Here is a 17,927-nt window from a genome sequence, read left to right on the forward strand (position 1 = left end):
GAGCGTTTTGGGTGTGTGGTCTAACCTCTGGCCAGAGGGAGTGATCAGCCATCCTCCCTTACACAAACTGGCTCAGTTGTGAAACCCCCACCCTGGAAGGCCACACACACACAGGACATTCACCTGAGAGGCAACTGAGGAGTCTCACAAACCATCAAAGACCCCCAAAGTGCCCGTACCCCCGACTGACTCCTGAGGTCTTGCACCAGCCCGGCACGTGACACCGTGATGCAAAGGATCCAGAGTCTGCTGTAAGAGACAATGAAACTTGTCCCCTACAGGGGAGGTATCTGGGCACTCCCACCCAGCCCAAATGTGTATTTATCTGTTTCAAGGGACCCTCACTACTGAGAATATCAAAAGAAGAAGATCAATGAGACACCATAAAGATCCATACAGTGGTAACATTTTCCTCTTAATCTGTGTCTCTGGCACTTTCTCTTCCACCACCTCTTCTTCTATTTCTTTCTCTCTCTCCTCCTCTCTCTCTCCCTCCCCCCCTCACATTTAGTCTTAAATATAATCCATACTATTGACTTTGGCATATGGTGTTGTTTTCACCTTCATTCTGGCAGAGACATCCCTCTATAATTTTAAAAACCAGATCCTAACACAGAATTGGCCTTGGTGCTTCATAAAGAAAATATTTTCTTATATGTTCCTGCCTTCATTTTTGTCACTCTCATTACAGACTAATAGAATGCACGATTTCTCTCAATTTTTTTCCTTCAATCTCATTTAAAGTAAAAAACCTTTCACTGCTGACAAAAAAATTTCCTGTGCTTGAACTCTTTGTTAATAAAGTTCAAAACATCCCAGATATGCTTTTATAAACAAAATTAAAAATTATAAAATTATTTACACTCAAAAATTCTATGAGAACATGTCAGCACTTTTTCAAGAACTCTGGGAGTTAGGGTGCCTTCCCAACGCCCTTGTGCCAAAGAGTCTTTTTATCTGTCACTGTTCACTAGAAGACAGTTATTTCTCTCCTGGAAGTGCAAGGCACCTCTCAAACTGTGTAAGTGTTGTCTTCAGAATAAAAATCCACAAACATGAACAAACTATCAGCTGTGCCCCTCAAACAAGCCACCAACAAAACCCATCTGAAGAAACCAAACAACCAAACAAAAAAAATCTCATATCAAAACTTTGGAATAACAGAGTATGCTCAGTTGTCGTTGTTCCAGTATGTTCTTTTTTTCTTTTTTATTTTTCATATGATTGTGTGAAGACAAAATTGTTTGTAGTCTGTTACCTTGATATCCACAAAAAAAATTTACAAATGAGAGAAGGGACTCAGATATTGATATGAAATATTATCATAACAACCCAACATTTGCAGTGATATTGAATTTAGGATGATGGTCTCCTAAACTTTTTACTAGGATACTCTGTAATATCTGGTTTCAATATTATTTTATTTTTTTTTCTCAACAACAAAATAGAATTTGTAATAAAAAGCTCAGAGGAACTTGGCCTCATTCTTTTTGTAAATGTTCAAGTATCTATATACTCATACAGGATATAGAAAGCACATATTCTTATCTTAGAGGAGATGTTATTTTGGCTTAGACTCTAATAATCAATAAACATAAGCCAGCTCTAAATGATTAATCTCACCCTCTCAGATTTGAGCTGTTTTTCTCCATCAAATGACTGCATTATTTCTTGAAACAAGGATGTTAACCTCAACTTTCCTTAAGTGTTCCAATTTCCAGGCTATTGAATTTGTTCTTTCACAAGTATTTAATTATTCATACCTAGTAAAACAATGTCATCAATAAACACATGCATAATTCTATCTAGTTCAACACCAAATCAAAGATAGAAAATATACAGCAAATAGGAGGAGCACTTTCATCAGTTTCATCATATCCAAGTAAACCAAACAGAAACTTGCACCTCTATTTCTCATTCTTTAATAATCACTATATATTAGGTATTTTGAAGAAGGCATATGTGTCTGGAATATGAAAAGACTGGAATATTTTTTTAATTTGGAAAAACCAAAAAAAAATCCAAAGAATGGTTTGTTGAACAGAAAAACTTTGTGTTTCTCTTTTCTGTGCATTTTAGCAAGCTCTTGGAATGCCAGCCTATGATCAAGTTCTACAGGGACTCTGTGGGAGACCACACCAAAAGCCTTTGAGAAATCCAGGTAAACAATGACTTGTGATCACACCACATCAGCTGAGCAGGTTATTTTGTCATAGAAGGCAATCAGATTTGTCAAGAAAAATTTACCCTTGATGAATCCATGCTGACTTTTCTCGAATATATGCTTTGTTTGATTTGTGATAGCCCCTAGGTGGATTCATTCCCTAACTTTCCCAGGAACTAAAGTACGACTGATGAGCTTAAAATTTCCTGGAACCTCCTTTATACCCTTCTTAGATGAGGGTGACATTAGCCTTCTCCCAGTGACTTTTCAAAGATTGTGGAGAATGACCTCACAACAGCGTCAGCTGGCTCTTCTAACAGCTCTTTTGGATGTGTATTGGCAGGGCCCATCAATTTGCAGGGATCAAGCTCCCATAGTAGTTCACATACTCAGTGATAGTGGGTCTGTGTTCTCAGCACACTGGATTTTTGTTCCCAAGGTCTGGGACCTGATAGTGGTGATAAAGACAAAGTGGTGAAAGCACTTATAACCTTTTCAGCCTTGTTGGTAACTACTTCAAATCCCTGACTGGCAAAAACCAAACGGGGTCAGTCTTGCTCACAAAGCTGCCAGGTAAAGCTGCCAGTTCCTTGCAGAGCTCTCTGTTCTTCCTTGTTTTGTTCCTGGCTTTGGAAATCCAATTGTATATCTTTATCTAACACTGAACCACAGAACTGAACATTGCCACAGTTGCACTGACAACTGTGGAAAAAGATCATAAAATATAGTGGAAAAACATGCCACACAATAATATGCAGGAGATAACCACAGAGAATGACAGGTGTTTATTACCACCTCCTCACCATGCCTGAATCATTATGCATTGCAGAGTTGTGTGTTTGGGATTTTCACTTTTAATTTCTATGTGATAAAGGCTTTCTTAATAAGATATTAACCACAACATACAAAAACTACAGATAGTTGTCAAGAAGCAGTAAGAATTTGAGAAAATGTTGAAAAATGTGGCCTATTATTCCTCTGCTCAAGTAAAGCATAGTGAAAAGCTCTTTGAGCACTTAATACACAGCTGGGACGGAAAAGGGATGAGAGCTGTAGTCAGTAGCAGCTCAAAGTATAAAATATATTGATGTTCAAAAATGTACAGGGAGTGGAGGCTCAGCTGTGCAATTAGTACAGAGCCAAATTAGAAATGACAAACACACAATATAAAACATAATATGGGTCTGTAGTCTAGAACGAAGGAATTGAAGACCCTGCCCTCATGTCTTTCATGGTTTAGAGTAAGGGAAACAGGAGGATTACTATGTTTCAACAACAGTAGTTTCAAGGATGCTATTTTTTGGTAATTCCTCCGCAGAGCAAACATTAGGGAAGCCATGGCAACAGTCTGTAATATCATCAAAATAATTTTCTAAACGTACAACAACAAAATGCTAAAACAAGAAAAATAGGAGGAGGCAGGGCTCAGTCTCCAGCAGCATGGTCTACAACCATGCACTCTCCGACTTCAGCTAATATGTAGGTGTCCACAGGTTGAACAGAGTTAGAGTTTTCCTGGTAAACATTTAGCAGATGGAAATGCAGTGTGCATGCATCTACGTCCAAGATTTCAAAGCACCAAAGAAAGTTTTATAGCTTTCCAAACTCTGTGTGGCTGATTCCTCATTCCAAAGGTGAAAAGTGTGAGAAGATTCACAAGTATGCTTTAGTTTCAAAGATCAGATTTCAATGAACTTGGGTTGGTGCAGCCTTGAGGCATCTGTTTGAACCACGCTGAGAACTTGGCTACTGCTCTGACAAGTGCTTTACAGACTTCCTACTAGCTTAAGACTAACTTCATATGTGCATCACAGTTTGCCTAACTCATCTGAACATGTTTCTACAGAAAACAAAATTTTACTTTCTTATTTCTTTAACCACAATCTAAAGGAAAAACTTCTATAACATTTAAAAGATGGATTTCTGTCACTATATTCTCACAGTGAATTGTGGTTCAGTACCGGTCAGCGGCTCAGAAAATTGTCTCTTTCCTAACATGTCTAACTACTGAAGAATTAATGACATTTGCAGGAGATAATAAATCGTGAGATACTGTAATTATCATCCAGCTCAGAAACTGTGCAGTTCAAGAGACCAAAAAGGGGTCAGGAAGTAGCAAACATTCATGACAGAAGGCTGATATATCATTTTTATTGTCCTGATTTTCACTAGTTTCTTATTGCAGATCTAAATGATGTTGAATGTAATCAGGCTAAGGAGCTTCCTACGAATTATCTCCTGTGACCTTTTACTACATATCCTGTAGTCAGCCAATGGGGAAACTGTTCTCAGAGAGAACTTTGAACTAGACAATCTGTATTGTCACACAAGGGTTCAGCCTCCAGTCCCCATGAGAATGTGTAGAAAGAGAACTGATCAGAAGAGGAAAGATCATTCTGAATCTGTGAGCTGCTGAAACACACACCTACTGAATAATATTCTACTGACTTACTGATTTAAGAAGCTCAGGGTAGGCTGTTTAAAGGTTCACCTGAAACAATATCTGGAAAACTGGAAGAAGCCTGTAGGCTACAAAAAAGAAAGATTTGTTGTGGGTAATGGCAAGCTAAAGAGTTTCTATGTGGGCTGAAACAGTCAGTGGTTGTGTAATAAGTGTAATGACTACAATTAATAAAGAACCTGTTTGATTTTAGGACCCAGAAAACTTCTATCTTATTACTCAGTAAAGGTTATTTAAAGTAATGTAGGAATTGTCAGTGTAGGTAACCCCTGTGCAAGAGAGTATACTAGGCAAACAAAGTACCTCCTACAAACAGAAAAACAGAACATTGTCAAATGAATGTTGCATTAGCATTAAAAAAACACCACAAACAAAAAAAGACTTTATTAAGCTTTGAAGCACTATCAGGAAAAACTGAGTTGCACAGAACTAATGTATGGGAGAAAAAAGGTAAAACTTTATTGTTACTTACACAAAAAAAAAAAAAAGAGGAAAAGAAAGAGGAGAAGGGCAAAAAGAAAGAGAACAAAGTGGAATTTCCAGGGAGAGTTGACAGCTTCTTAAATTCTAAAATGTGGAAGCACTAATATTCCAGATTCATAAAGGGTTCATAACTGGATGATCTTTACATTCAAAGAACTATCAAGGTCAAGTCCTGCAGTTTAGAGAATATGTCAGGGAAAGAAAAGTAACTTTATATAGTTTACTGTCGGCTGTGAGACTCAAATCTGATATAGAGAAACTACAATTGCATGGGACACCTACTAAAAAATCCTCCTTCAGACACTGAAATAATTGATTAAAGCATTTTGATAAGTTCTATGACGCATGCAAGAAAGATGCTACACTCATACAAATTTTGGGGGTTTTTGGTATGTTTTTAAAAAATTGCATCAAAAACACTAAATAAAGAAAAACCAGACACTTATGTTGGTGCTCACAACCAAACGTAACATTTAAAACACTGAAGATATTCTAATGTATAAATTTGAGATGCTGTGATTTACTTCTCTTACACCAAAAAAGCCATGCCCAAAACAATGAACTATCCTGGGAAAGCATGAAAACAAAAAGTACTATAGAATACACATGCAAGCTGAAAATAACACAGAAAAAGATGTCAGCATGAAACTGGTTAAACCGTGTCCAATGTCTCACAAATGTTGAAAAAGAACGTTGATGTTGGATAAAAAATACTCAGTAAATGGACATAGATTTCAGGGTTCTGAAAAAACCAAAACATATTTATAGCTTGAGAATGGAAATATTTCAAATACTACGCATGTTTGCTGCTGTGCCACAATTCAATCCCACAGTTAGCAAATAAACTTTGCAGAGGGCACCTGCAACCCAGTTGGCAGCTGTATCTGCACCCAAGCTACAACTTACAAACAACAGATCAGTAACCTGCTTGATTTCAGTTCTTCTTTAAACCCACCTATGAGTAATCCTAACAACACTGATTTATAAAAATATTAGACAACCTGGGACTAAAGCAGCTAAAAAAAACCAAGAAACCTCCAAACCCCCATTCTACTACGAGAATTGCAGAAGCCTGGATGCTTCCAGCAGCTGACAGAAAAACACACCATGCTCTGCTGCTGCCAGATATTTGTAGTCTACAGAGCTGCTTGAAGCAGAAGATTCACATGGACATGAAAGTCAGTGACAGCTACCATGATCTCTTACTGACAGTACAGAACATGTAACCTATTTCAAGGAGATGGACATTACATAGCAAATTGAAGTTAAAAATAAATTACAAAGACACTAATTTCAGGATGTATGTGGATACCTACAGATGGCCAATTTCGTTTCCACAATCAATGACTATTATTCAGAAACCTGTGAATATTCCACATGGCAAACAAATTGTACAGAAAAGGTCAATGATCCAAGAATTAGTACTTGAAAGAGTAGCTATCTATTTCAACTTCATCTGTAAATATCTTAAATCATGCGGCTTAAAAGAAAGTGAACTCTGCCTGATATTGACCCTGGCCTGTGGGCTGACATCCTTGTATGGGTTTGGCCTATCCTATTCCCCACAGCCTTGCCCAGACTTTATGGGAATGTGTCTAACTCTGGGCACACTCACTGGGCATAATCCTGCAACCCAACTGTGGGATCGTGTCCTGGCCTACCCCTGAGCCATTCCTGTCCCCAGGTACACACATGATGATTGGGCTGGGAGAGACCCAGTGCTATCTGGTAGCTCCAGTCCTGGCTGGAGGGATGGCATGAGTCCTGGCTGCCTGACTCTGCCCTGACAGACTGCTGGGGAGCTCCCAGCACTCCCAGTTCTCAACTTCATGGAGACATCAGTCTCAGATGTATTCTGAAAACGTTTACTGAAGACAGGTGCATCCTACACGGTGACATAAACTATATTTTCTTCTGAACAATTCACCTAAAATCATCCAGTGCCATGACAATTAATTTATACTCAGGTTTGTGGAAAGGGTAGGTGAATATTGTTACCTTATCTCCAAGCCTCAAATACCATGAAATCTTAGTAACAGGCATATGGGGTATACTGACATAAATCCAGCTGTTTAGAACATTTATTGTTCAAAAATTTTCCATACACAAGGAACTGAATAAGAGAGGCAAAAAACATGTTGTGTTTTTACTGTGCAACAGTGATCTCTGGCCATATCCAGGCCTACAATAAAAGTACAGATAAATCAGAAGGCAATAGTAACTATGGAGCAACTCAGAAAACTGCGCCTAAGTACAGTAGATAGCACTAAGAGAGATGTTAGTGCAATGATATGAGGATACAAGATCAAAAAGTAGTTTCTAGTTAAGTAAACTTTGAAAACACCACAGCCAGTCCAAAACACATCTGTATCAGTTGTGTCCACTTTCATCAAGAAAGTATTGAGGTGGAAGACCTTCTGGAGGACCTCCCGTCTTCACAGAAATTGCCACTGTAGGCAGTGCCCAGGTGTCCAGATTCATTACTGCATCCACTGAGAGCAAAAGCACTTAGTATGTATCGTCAGGAGGGCTCCCAGCTGTGTTCTTCAGGACACTGATTACAGATTAAGTGTGAATTTGCAGTAAAAAGAATATTTGTACACTGAATTACTGATGCAGACACACTTCATACCAGGCAACTGCCAAATCTGGGAAGTGTATTGCCAGGTGTAAATATGAGTTATAATTTGGTGATAGGTATGCATGTAACAAAGTTTATTGCCATACACTTCAAATAAACTGTTTTACCAGTCAAAGTTGATTCAATGAAATTGACGTTTGGTTTTTTTTTCTTTTTGTCTGTAAAATCATGGGTTTTTCAAAAAGTTATCATTAAATATATTGGAAACTTTTGAGCTTTTAACAGTTTCATTTTAAAAATTGAAAATATCAGTTCAGTTGTTAATTTATACATTTTGTTGATAACCTTTTAGTGGTGTGAACTGATAACATGGCCCAGGACAGTGCTCCAGCAAGCCCACAGCAATACCACACTCACACTCAGCAGCGGGTTTGCTAAAACGGTGGAGGCAGGAAGGGTCTTTGTATAGGTTTCCAGTGGTGATTTATTTCACCTAGACACCGAAAGAGTCCAGAAACAAAGACAGGGAGAGGTAGAGGGTCCAGGATTATATGCTGTTACAAAGGGGTGGAGCCAACAGCAACAACCAATCACCTGAAGGTGTGGGCGGAAAAAGGGTTACAATGACCAATAGGGAAACACAAGGGTAAGCGGAAAAGGATACAGACCAACAAGGATACAAATAACAAAGAAACTGCTAGAACCTTGACCATATATGGCTAACAGGGGGTTGAACAGCCAATGGGCCAACAGGGGGAGTGGCACTGGGGTTGATTGACAGCATGTTACAAGAGTCCATGGGAGAGGTTAAAGTCTAGTGGACATTCTTCCAGGGCATAGCCCCAGGAACTCCCCCAGCAGGCTCACAGGCCTCCACAGAACAAAATATCTGAAAATAAATGGCAGCAGAGAAAAGTACAGATGGGCTCCTCCCTCTCATTTCTGCTTATAAATGAGAGGAACTAAGTTTCTTAACGGCTTCTCAGAGTACCTGACAGGGATAAAGTTTAACATTAATCATAAAGAATATGATTGAACCCTCTAATGTCCTAAATGTTCCTTTTTGGGCAAACCACACACTTGCAGTAAAATGAAATCTAAATTAATGGCGGGTTTATCTTGTAGTTCTTTTAATTTTTCCAATGGCATGGGTCAGATAGAAATTAACTACGCCCTTTAATTTTAATGTAATTCAATTAACTAAAGAAGAACACACTGATCCTTTTTGTACTTCTATGATTTGTTGAATCATTTCCTGTTTTTAGCATAGTTCAATTGATTACATAACAATGCAATTTGTGACAGATGCATTCAACTCATTAACCAAGCCAGCAATAATTTCGTATAGGCTCCATGGAAGTAAAGGCCTGAGCCATAGACGGACCAAAAAGTCGTCTAGTTTCAATCCCTCCTCTGAAAAGCCACAAAGGATCGGAGAGATACAGTGAGGATAGATGTGTATGAGCTTTAAACTGATCATGTCATTAGCACATGAATAGAATGTGGCTTTTCTAAGACTCATTTATTTAGTAACAAAGTAAGTTGGTGATACAAGTGGTCACATGCCTGCTTTTCCCATCACATGCAGTTTGAGTCCACCACTTTATCCTGTAAGTATGACAGCCTGACTGAGCCTTTTTCAAGCTCTTTTTCAAGCTGTGAGTCAGTGTTGTGTCCATGGCTGTGCTCTCCCCTTGAGCTGGGATACCACTGTAAGACCTTTGGCAAAACAACCAATATCACAGATAACCGTGTAGTGTAGTAATTTCAATTTGTGCCTTGGTAACTTTAAATCATTGCTCAAATGATTGTGCTGTAATAGAGTGAACCTTGCCATCAAACTTTCCTAAAATGCACTCTTACAACATCATCATAATACAACTTTTACTAATACCTTTGGCAGTGGTTCTTCAAGCAATCTAAATCATCCGTTCATGACATTATGCAGAAAATGGTTGAATAATTAAATACTTTCTTAGTTGAATAATGAAATTTGCTCCAGGGCTCTGAGCTATTCTGTAACATGGGTACAGTGTTGCATTTCTAATGTGCTACTCCTTGTTGTCATAGGATATATATGAGAGTGTGTGTGTGTGTGTATGTGTGTGTGTGTGTGTGTTTGTGTGTGTGTGTGTGTGTGTGTGTGTGTGTGTGTGTGTGTGTTTGTGTGTGTGTGTGTGTGTGTGTGTGTGTGTGTGTGTGTGTGTGTGTGTGTGTTTGTGGAGTTCGGAAAGAGGAGGTACAGTTACTGTCATTATGCCTTTTCAGGCTAAATCAGACTTATTTCCACCAGGCTTGTTCCTGGGCTGATCACAGCTTGAGAGCTAGGCTTGAAGCTTTTGGCTGTCTTCTGACAGATTTAGTTTGTGCCTAAATCTCTAATTAGGTGCATAAGTTAGTTATTGTATCCAGCCCAATGGAACAGCCCTCCTTGACTGATATTCCAGATTCTCTAAATAAAACCAAGAAATACTCTCTAATTTTAGGAGTTGTCTCAACTATTGCATGCATAGTTGGCAAGCAATGGAAAAATAGCACCTCTTGTCACCTTGGTAAACTAAAAACAAGCCAAGTTTCTAGCACAAAGAGATTCCTGAGTTTAAAAAACTGTTCTTTCCTGAATCAGCAGCCAAATAATCCACAGGACTAGAACAGTAGCCTTTATCAGGTTTTTTTTATCCTTGCTATATACAAATGGTCTGAGCATTCTCAGGAGACCACCAGATGGTTGGATGTCAGACCAGAGAAAATAAATCTGCACATAACAAAAGATATTATTAAATCTAAATTACTCTGTATCATCCAGAAAGGAAATGGAATTTCAAGTGTAGTTAAGAGAATGAACTTGGTTTCTATAGCTATAGGAGAATATGCAGGTCATCTGCTGAGGATATGGAATCCAGGTATTTTAGGTCCTCACACAGGGATGTGGGGACTGGATACAGTGTTGAAAATGTCCATAATGATTAAAAGACCATTTCTAATTACATCCTTCTTTGGTTTACTTTGGTCTCTCTCTGCGGTAAATTACTATAGAAGTACAGCAGTTCTGAAAGCACATTGCTCACCAATGAGCTAAAAATTACTGCTATTATTTGACACTGGGTTCTTTGACACAGTTTGGTTAAACTAAGATTTCTCTAAATTCTAATATGTAATTTGGTATCTGTATGCAAGAACATTTAATTAATTAAACATTTGTTAAACTGTAATGGAGAAAGTACTTATTAGCCAACCACAACTGAATTTTCATTATTCCCAGTAGATTTATTCTCAATTGTTCTTTTTTTTTTTCTGCTGAAATTTTTGAGGCAGAGAACTTTTCATTATAACATGTTTTATTGTATAGCTCATTCACAATTTTTCAATACATACCTGTAACAATCCATTGAAAAATCCAGATGTTTTAAGCAAAACTAGATGCCTTGAAGTTAAGAGTGAAGTTGCTGAACCCAAAAACATGATTTGGACCAGGTCATCAGGGACTGCAATCAATTTACTATGCACTGAAAGAAATAGCTGCATTGAAAAGATGATCTATAAAATTCACCTTCTGTAACTACTTGATAGGGAAAAAATGTGCATTAAACTCCAATATTGGTCTTTCCAAGGCCTCAGTGCCTGAATCAGGACCTCAAGGATTTTCTTCCTAGAAGGGCCAGGTATCAGTAATAATTTTTTAAAATATTCACTTCTTTTTCAAAATTACTGAGTTATAATGTAAGTACACCCTGTAGTTAGAATACCTCACATGAATACAAAGGTTAATTTAAGTAAAATTTAACCTCCACAAGAACACAAATTAAATTCCTAACTGCCTTGTGAGAAAGACTAAAGTGAAAGAGTTAATATTCAGTTGAAATTTCAAAAATAAATAGAAGACAGTGAAACTGGACTAATACACACACAGAAAAGGAATGTACTTTCTGAAATAATGGTTTGATTTTGCTTTTAAAATCTAGGGATTTAAACATGAATAGTGTAAAAAAATCTCAAAGGCCAGCCCAGTCCTCCCTTTTTCTAAATAACTAGCTGGTAAGTCATTTGATACTTCTGATCCTCAGCACAGCCAGTACTCATTATCCTTTGGCATACTGAATCCTGTTACTTTTTGTAGAGTAGCCCTGCTTGAGCAAGAAAGAGTAGAATTACTCTAAACACATTTAATTATTATTTCTTCCCATAAATGGGTGTTTGGGTACTGCCTTGTATCCCAGAAAATGGGTTAGAATCACCTTTATCTGCAGAGAGTTTTGGTAAGAGGCTTGTATTTGTGTGGTACTCTGTTACCATGAAGTATATAAAGAAAAGCAAAACTGTTACCAAAATTTGTCATAGATAGACACAGGAAACTTTGAGGTGTGTGTTTCATATAACAATTTTTTTAGGCATACTAGGGATGACTTTATCTGGTGACTCTTTAAGAGTAATTAGAAGATTCTGTGCCTTCAGCAAATGGCTGGATATCCATGGATGTCTTCTCTGTTTTTCCTTGTTTTTTACTTTTTAATGTCTTAAAAGCTGATGATAGCCTAGCTGTTTCCATCACCCCAAATAAATTTCTGTGACTTACCCAATACCAAAAGCCAGCTGTTACACAAGTTGCTATCAACTTCTGTCCCATACCCCAAGTAGGGTATACAGATGTGGAGTTGTTAAGAATTCATCTGTAGGTTTATTTTTGGGTCTGTTTTTGTCCCCTCCCCAACCCTACTACATAAAGATATGTAATGTATATTATCAAGATATAATATATATTAGACATAAATATTATCTGTATATACACTATATATATAAAAAGCATTAGAACAGGGAAGACATAATCTACAGCTTATGGAAAAGCCTCACCTCAATTAAGTTACTACTCTTTTCCTTATTTTCCTTATTTTCCTGTCACATACCAGTATCATCTAATGATGTAGCAGTGCTTTCAGGCAGGCTTACCCCCAGTGCAGATTGTTCTTACTGATATCAACTCTCTAGGATTCAGCTGAAAGGCTGCAGAGTTCAAGTCAAAATTTTGCAAAGGGATACACAATCTGGTGTCCCTTGAATCACATAAATTTTGAAAAGTGGAAGTAGCAACTTGAGTAAAGACATTTTGAAATGAAAGTTTCTGATTTTTTCTGCTTTTGACAAGCATTCCGAGTTTGAAATCCCTGTACAAAATTAGGTTTTAAACTCCTTTTTTTTATTCAGCATGAAGATAAATTTTTATATGTAGCAGTTGTAAAATAGATGTTCCATGTTCCCTTCATTCCTCATGCTGCTTGAGTGCATATCATGAATACGTATTCCAAGTGACCTACTTTTTAGTACACATCACATGAAAACAAAAAATTCCCAGCTGCTCATCCTAGTACGTGCACTTAATGCCCAAAAAGCCAGCAAAGATGTTTGAAAGTTTAATTTCAAATGAAATTAAGATATATCAGGATTTGAGTACTCTTTATTTAAAAAAAAAATTCTTTTTGATCTGTTAATAATATTTATCTGTTAGGTAACTTAGATACTTACCTATTTGTTTGTTTACTGGCTAGAAAAAATTGTATGTGGGGATAAAGGTGATGGTACCACCAGAGGTGTGGATAAAGTGTAAACATAAAATAAAGAAGACAGGAAATTTTCACCAATAAATGCATTCCTTCCAAAAGTTCTTGTTCAATAGCTAAGATATTGGAAGTCCCAAGGTTATAGATTGTTTTCTTTAAAGTAACTAAAATTCCTGATATGAGAATGTTCGTCACTAAATCTCCAAGTCCTAGGCCACCAAAATATATCTGTCTTCTTCAATTGTTAATTGTCGTGTTCTTTCCAAATGTAAAGCTAGAAGGAAAAGACGAACTTACTGAAAAAATTTAACATTGCTCTCATCTTGAACTGACTTGTTAAACATAATTTAAAACCTTTGCATGTCTAAGTACATATTTACCAATGTAACATGCCCTTTAAAAATATGGGACAACATATTTAACTAAGAATATGGAGTGCCTTTTTAAATTACTAATGAAATTTATGAGGTGAAGGGACTGTGGAAAAGTTCTTTTTGAGAATTTTCAAAATAAGTTTCTTTAAAAATGCCTAAACTTGATTATAAAATAGAGACACACAGATTTATGGGTCATTTTAATATCGTAAACATACGTGTACTGTAGTTTTTTACAATTCTAAGTTTTCTGATGGTAAAAAAGGATAATAATTAGCAATATTATTCTACAACATTTATTCTAACATCCTGTCATTTATAGGACAAATCAGTAAAGGTTGATTCATTTTCTTAAAGAAGCACATACAATTTACTTAATTAAACTGGTAATTGGGTAGGTTGCAGTAATGTTAGGAAGACAAAAAATCTCAACCATTCCTGGAGACTCTGTATAATACTTGGGGAAAGAAACACAGCAACAACTAAACAAAATATAAGAAGTGTGGGGAAACCATGATAAGAATAAAACCTTCCTGGAGCATTGTTGGGGGAGTCCTAAATAGCATGGTGATGTCTAAAAAAGGCCTGAGGGAAAGGGAAATTTTCTAAAATTGAAAGACTAAAGCAGGAAACCTTGCTTAAGCCAAACTGTTTGCCTAAATAATTTAATATTTCTAGGAAAAGCCTTTTGACTCATCTGAAATTTTACAGCCTTATATTTTAACTTGTGGCTTTTTCATACTGCCATCTATCACCTTTACCAGGTAGTTTAAATGTTAGAAATAACTCCCATAAGAGATTGATTCTCTGGGGTTGCTAATATCTGACCCCACAGAGAACTGAGTTCAGGCCAAACCACACCTAGAATTAACAGAAGTACTCTCTTCTCCTTGCAAAATACAGTGTCAGATAAAAAAATAAAATTGAGGCAGTGAGGAAAAGAGGCAATTGAAGTTAGAGAATAATGCAATAATCTGAGTTTTAATATTACATAACATAAAATATTTGATTGGAAAATGGCAGATGAGGTTTCTAAACCTTTGTCAGTCCAAAGACTTTGATCGGAGTCTTTTTGATATTCCATGTGTGGAAGGTGCAATGTATAACATAAAATTTACTTATTTGAAGATAGTTAATGTTACACAATATTTCTGATTTATCAGAGTGATACAAAATATATTGGAAACACAGCAAAATTATAAGATGCACTTAACAAATCATAGTCATGGCAATGCACAGTTCAACCCCAGAACACATCCCAGTTACCAATCTCTGTAATATACTCACTATCACAACACTGTGTGTCCCTATTAGCTGTGAAGAAAAGCATTAGTTGGTGTCATTTTAAACTCCTTGCTGTCTTCAAAACTCTTTTGTCAGATTTTCAGGTTTTATATTCAGAGTTAGGCTGAACCATGTGTACTCTCTCCACACTGTAGGTCAACTAACTCATACATTCCCATTTTTAATGAAATAAAAAAAAAATATATAACCCACCGGCTGATCTACTCAAATGACATAGCTTTTTATCTAAAACAAAACTCACCTGCTGATGCCTTCTGTGCTGGGATGAAATCAGCCTTCATTTCAACAGCTCCGGTCAGTCACACACTACATATTCTCTGACCTTCATGGGCATATTTCCCTGCCCAGTCTCCACTGAGTTATCTTCCATTGTAGAGGTTTGCTGCTCAGTCAATGTCTTCTTAGTCAAAAAGACCTAATGCATAAATATACATAGATTGCAACAAATTGTCTAAGCATTATGTCAAAGGATGTTTAGCCATAAGCAGTCAGTGTCTGTAAGGACTACATAATGCAGGGAAAACGCAGGCAAAAATGCACAACAGGTGTCTGAGACGTTTATTTGGAAGTGAAGCACTTGAGGATATTCATTACATCAGAACATTACTGCTTCAAAATGTTATTGCTTTTTAAGTGTAATACTATTAAAAGTTTTAAAAACAATCCCTGAAATCCCCAAGTAAGCATAACAACATATCTGGCAACATAAACCTTAGGTAAATTTTCTGGTATACACACAAAAATTGTAATTTAAATAAATGAGGCATATAGATGAGTGAACTTCCAAAAGAAAAGGTAATCCTTACTGTTATCACACAATATGTCACCCAGAATCCAGTGGTTTATTTTTCTGGTGTGTCTTTCACTGTGTCACCTTGCATGTGAATCTTTTAAACTGTACTGTTTTTGCAGGGATCGAGTTGATTTTTTTACCACAGCCAGTATTGGGCTATGTTTTGGATTTGTGCTGGATAGGGTTGTTTTAGGTATTGCTGAGCAGCCCTTAGACACTACTAAGGCCTTTTCTGCTTTTATCCCCACCCCACCAGGGAGCAGGCTGGAGGTGTGCAAGGAGTTGGAAGGGAACACAGATGGAACAAATGACCAAAGGGATATTCCATAACATATGACAACTTGGTCAGCGTATGAATCTGGGAGAAAAGTTGTGCAGGGGTCTGCTGCTCTTGAACTGGTTGAATATCAGTCAGCTGGTGGTGAGCAGCCATATTCATTTACATTGCTGCTCTTTCTGGGGCTTTATTTCCCTCTCTTTTTTATCTATATTCTAAATTATTATTACTATTAATATTAGTATTGCTAAATTTTCCTTATCCCAGTCTCCAAGTTTTCTTGATTTTACTCTTCCAATTATCTTCCACCTATCCTACTGGGGCAGGGAAGTGAGGGAGCAGCTGTGTGATGATTAGTTGCCAGCTGGTGTTAAACAACACTATAAACAAAGGTATGTTCAGAGTGTTTTTAATTAGGATACCTAAAAATCCTGGAGAGATGGAGGTAAACCAGTCAGGAGTCAGTCCTGATTGTGACCCACCTCAGATATTTAGCTGTCTGGCAACCCAGAATAGGGGTTTAACAACCCGAGTGGAGTAGAGTTGTAACAATATAGCACTTCAGGGCTCCTAAATCATGAGCTGCAAGTGGCCTGAGTTGATCTCCTGGAGGACTTAAGATCATTATAACTTTGAACAGCTCTAGATTTCTCACAAAATCTCCTACAGAGAACCTGGGACTTTTTTTTTAGGCATAATCCTTCAGGTACAATCTTGAGAAGTCTCCAGAATAAACCAGGAAGGGATGTGTTCAGGGTGTTTAGTTCTCTATGTATAATAATAAATAGGACTTCTATTCAAATTTATTTATTAAGTTTTCTTTTTGGCCTTCTTGTTTCCATATTAGGTTATTATTTACCTTGATTTCTTGACAGTTCTTTCAATCAGAACCTACCTGTTCCTGCATTTCCATCTATCTAAGAGGTTGAAGTCAGTTTTCCATTTATATGACTCCCTCTACTTCCAGTATTTGGGCATTCCTGGTTAGAGATGTCCTTAATTTGAACAAGAATGGAAGCACTCACATCTTACATAAAACTTAGCCTCATGGTTAGGCAAACACTCCTGGAATCAGTGCAAGACTGAGAAAAAGCTCAGATTTGAATCATCTAATTTCTTGGGCAAGAAATTGAATAATGATTTTATTATGTATATGCTTTTATTAATTTTAATTTTCATTTTTAAAAATCATAGTGGAATTAATCAAAATATATCTTTAATTGATTCTTTTAGAGTTCCCTAGGGGGGAAGTAAGTAAATCTTCATATAAACAGAATTGTGTTAAGAATATGACAGCTTTGATTCAATTATATTCTTGTGCTCAAAGAGAACTGAAAATGCTGCATTTTTAAATACTTTCTAGTGTACGTTTTTAACTATATCATAGCTGTGATAAAGTCTGTTTTACCTCCTTTCTCTCCATGTACAATTCCAACAACAGTAAATGCTAAGCCAATTTATGATAAACATCCATTTTACTGCTAAGCACTAGTGAAGTGATTTAGAAAGAGGTGTGGGAAGGATGAGGTGTAGGATGAAGACCATAAAGTTGAAAATATATGGGCCTAATTTTAGAAAAAGATGAATATAACTGTGAAGCTAAAATCAATAAAAAAGAAAAGTGCTATGGTGGAAACAGAAAGTCAGCTTTAAGTACAGTATAGAAACTCTGCTGGGTGCTGCCGTACAGGATGATTATAATAAATCCCGAAGAGTGAAAGGAGAAAAGATCCTGAGTAGAGCCATTTCTATCCTGAGTATAACCTTACTTTGATTTGTGTCTTTATGCATGCTCATCCTTTTTTTATTGCAGATATTTTATAGTGCATTGACTGCACCATACTTTCAGTTTCAAACCGAAAAATTACGAATTTTGCTATAAGTGGCTAGATATAGGTTAACCAGATATATTAAATTGGTAAGTAGATGTACCAAGA

This window comes from Haemorhous mexicanus, chromosome 3 (genome assembly GCF_027477595.1).
Source record: "Haemorhous mexicanus isolate bHaeMex1 chromosome 3, bHaeMex1.pri, whole genome shotgun sequence".
Classification (NCBI taxonomy): domain Eukaryota; kingdom Metazoa; phylum Chordata; class Aves; order Passeriformes; family Fringillidae; genus Haemorhous; species Haemorhous mexicanus.